The 3,812-nt window shown below is 40.5% G+C and overlaps 1 pseudogene; it reads left to right on the top strand.

The window, feature by feature from the left end:
- Nucleotides 1–2,223: 2,223 nt before the first annotated feature.
- LOC132419586 (small ribosomal subunit protein uS2 pseudogene) lies at nucleotides 2,224–3,084 on the top strand (annotated as a pseudogene).
- The last annotated feature ends 728 nt before the right edge of the window (nucleotides 3,085–3,812 follow it).

Here is a 3,812-nt window from a genome sequence, read left to right on the forward strand (position 1 = left end):
CAAACAAAAGAAAAACAAAAAAACTAGTCATAGTGAAGAGCTAAAATGAATTTCTCAGCTATTCAGTAGATATATTCAGGAACAAAAAGGGAAACTGGTAGCATTTTCACACTGCCTAACAGGTAGTAGGTGCTCAAAAAGCACTCACTGAAACAATGTTAAACATATACATTTCTTTCAAAATGACTTGAAATAATGCCAAGATTTTCAAGAATAAAAATTTGCTTAGGAGATCATTTTTCTACAATAAATGCAAGCACCAGTAAAATTTCCATGAATTAAGGGAAATGAGGATGACTCTGATTTTATAGTTAGTTAGCTTTGAAAATTAGTGTGCCTACGTTCTGGGCATTTAAAGGATTTAGAGATAGGAGAGGAAGCCACATAACCTCCAAGGGCATGGGTCTGAATCCAACACAGGTTGTCACAGAAAGTTGCTATCATTTGACAACTGCTTTGTGAAATGAGCTGGTCTCAGTCCAGTGGACAGATGTCCATATCACAAGATGCTCTAATTGGCAGTCTGAGCAGAGGAGCCAAAAATTGAACGGGTCTGGAGTCTGAGCCCTTTTCTCACTCTCTAAAGGGGCAGACAGAGGTTCACTCATAAAGGAAGCTTAGAATTGCGGGTGGCAATCATATAGCTGTTTTATGGATAAACAGAGGATTTTGTGTTTCAAAGCTGTCAGTCTAATTTTTCAACATACTCTAGTACTTTTAATAAGGCCTTCCCAAGTTAATGCAAGTGCTCTTTACTTTTTGCTGCAAATTAATGATTACAATCTTGCATATTGTCAAGGAAAAACCAGAGATGGAGAGTACTTAAGGCAGTAGAAACAGATTTTATTCAGGAACTACTGCAATATGGGAAAAGAGACCGCAATATAGAACTGGGCTCAATTCTAAAAACAATAGGCGGAAGTGGAGATTTATAACCAAGGAGCAGGGTGGGGGTCAGTAGATGGAAAATTACTTAGAGGAAACATCAAGGTAAGGGAGAATTTTGGCTAAACTGACTTGATAGGATTCTTGCTGAAGGTAGGCCAGGGTGATCAGATATCCCCTGGGGGAAGATGGCGGAATAAGGAATTTGATCAGATATTGAGGGTGGAGATTCCTGCAAAACTGACTAAACAGGGTTTTTGCTAAAATTGGGTGATATAAAGATAGACAGGGAAGTCCAAAGGTCTAGACCTACATAAGAAGAGAGTTCTGGGGAGCCTGACTAAAGTTTGGTCAAGGAGAGAGTCTTTGTCAATATACTAGCTCATTTCTCATATAAAATGTGTAATATTGTTGGATTGAATGACTATCACTAGTCAGCTAAAAATATCACACATGCCATGAAAACTGGCAAGTAAAATTCAATAAATGCTTGAACTTAGAATATTTTGCCTGTGGCTCAAAATATGCCCAATCTGCTACAGCTTTTCTGTGTACCACATTGAAGCAGATATTTACAAGGCCTGGGAAATCAGATGGACTGAACTACTGGACATATCCTTTTACAATTACTGACATAGCAATAGCCTTGATCAGGGTCTTTATATTGAATAATGACAAATGACTGCCTACTGATACGATTTTAGGAGCTATAAAATGCCTACTGTCTCCATTCACCCAAAATTCTAGGCTTGAAGTCTCATTCTTTTAGCTCTGGTTTTGATTTCTTTGGGAGAGGGCATTTTCCAAACTACAGAATACTCTTTTAGCTATTTCACTAACTGCCCCCCTAACCCCACAAGTAAGTGTGTGTGTGTGTGTGTGTGTGTGTGTGTGTGATTCCACAGTCATACACATTTGGGAAAAACTTCGTTAAACAATGTTAAATAGGTTTATCTATGCAAAATTCACTGAGTCTTTAACATACTAATATGTCTTTTGACACTCAAAGAAGAGAGAGCGTGCAGCATTTCATATAACATGACTAACATGGCTGGAAACTAGTGTTCCAAGGAACACAGACTAAGAATGCTCTTCTCAGTTATTTAGAGTTTGGTGTGCACTAATTGATAATTGTTACCTGTCAGCAGGATTTTCAAAGGAAAGGGGGGAAATAGGCAAAGTTTGTTAACCTGGAATTACTGGAGACTGTTTTCCCAAATCTTGCTGACATCAGAACACCACTAAAAACAAAAACTTGTTCCTTTCCCCACTACCCAGACAGGGGTCCATATGGCATTGTTCTGGATTCCCATCATAACTTAAATGGAAACGTTCACAATGTTTGGAGCCCTTGATGTCCTGCAAATGAAGGAGGAGGATGTCTTCATATTCCTTGCAGCAGAAACCCACTTAGGTAGCACCAACCTTGACTTCCAAATGGAACAGTACATCTACAAAAGGAAAAGTGATGGCATCTACATCATAAATCTGAAGAGAACCTGGGAGAAGCTTCTGTTGGCAGCTCATGCCATTGTTGCCATTGAAAACCTAGCTGATGTCAGTGTCATATCCTCCAGGAATACTGGCGAATGAGCTGCGCTGAAGTTTGCTGCTGCCATTGGAGCCACTCCTATTGCTGGCCGCTTCACTCCTGGAACCTTCACGAACCATATCCAGGAAGCCTTCCTGGAGCCAAGATTTCTGGTGATTACTGATCCCAGGGCTGACCACCAGCCTCTCACAGAGGCCTCTTACGTTAACCTGCCTACCATTGCTCTGTGTAACACAGACTCTTCTCTGTGTTATGTGGACATTGCCATCCCATGTAACAACAAGGGAATTCATTCAGTGGGCTTGATGTGGTGGATGCTTGCCTGGGAAGTTCTGCGCATGCGTGGCACCATCTTCTGTGAACAACCATGGGAGGTCATGTTTGATCTCTACTTCTACAGAGATCCTGAAGAGATTGAAAAGGAAGAGCAGATGGCAGCTGAGAAGGCTGTGACCAAGGAGGAATTTCAGGGTGAATGGACCGCTCTAGCTCCTGAGTTCACTGCTGCCCAACCTGAAGTGGCAGACTGGTCTGAAGGTGTGCAGGTGCCCTCTGTGCCTACTCAGCAGTTCCCCACTGAAGACTGGTCTGCAGCTCCCACTGCTCAGGCCACTGAGTGAGTAGGAACAGCCACTGAGTGGTCTTAAGCTGTTCTTCTACAAACTCTTAAAATGGAAATAGGTTGACGGAAAAAAAGCAGTTTCTAAAAAAATGTAAAAAATAAAACCTTCCTCAGAATGAAAATGGTTTGCTTTTTGAGAAGTTTAGTAGATTCTCAGTAGCGTGTTGCTCCTGGTAAACTATTTTCAGTAAATCATCAGGACAGTACAATTTCTTGCTATCAACTTTCTTTGAAATATTAATTAGATGAGTAAGCACTGTTCAGAGTCCTTCCGTGCCCTTTCTCTAAGCCTGCAATGTTTCCCCTCTGCTTGGAATTATCATGGAAGGCTTCCACCAGTAATATGTGGGTAGTGGAGGACAAATATGCTGGAAATGTATCGACTAGAACTGATCTTAGGAAAATTCTTCCAATCATCATATGTGAAAAGTTATAGGATTTGTTACTCACTCCAATCAGACTCCAATCAAAATGGAGTTTTTCTCTTGTCAGGAACGTATTTGATAATGGAGCAGAGGCAGTTGCAAATGTACTACTCATTTTGTTCTTTATTAATAGGAATTGCATGAGATAGGACTTATTTCATGTTCCTGTTTTAGGGCACAAACTTGTAGCTGGACTATTATTCTTTCTACAGGGAATATTGTAAACTCATTGCCATTTGAAGAAGGAGTCGAAGAATATGAAGCCAAAGGATGGGGGGGTGGGAAATTATCATAGAGGTGTGTCACATAGTTAATTCACAAAAATATT

The sequence above is a fragment of the Delphinus delphis genome, chromosome 2, assembly GCF_949987515.2.
Source record: "Delphinus delphis chromosome 2, mDelDel1.2, whole genome shotgun sequence".
Taxonomy (NCBI): Eukaryota; Metazoa; Chordata; class Mammalia; order Artiodactyla; family Delphinidae; genus Delphinus; species Delphinus delphis.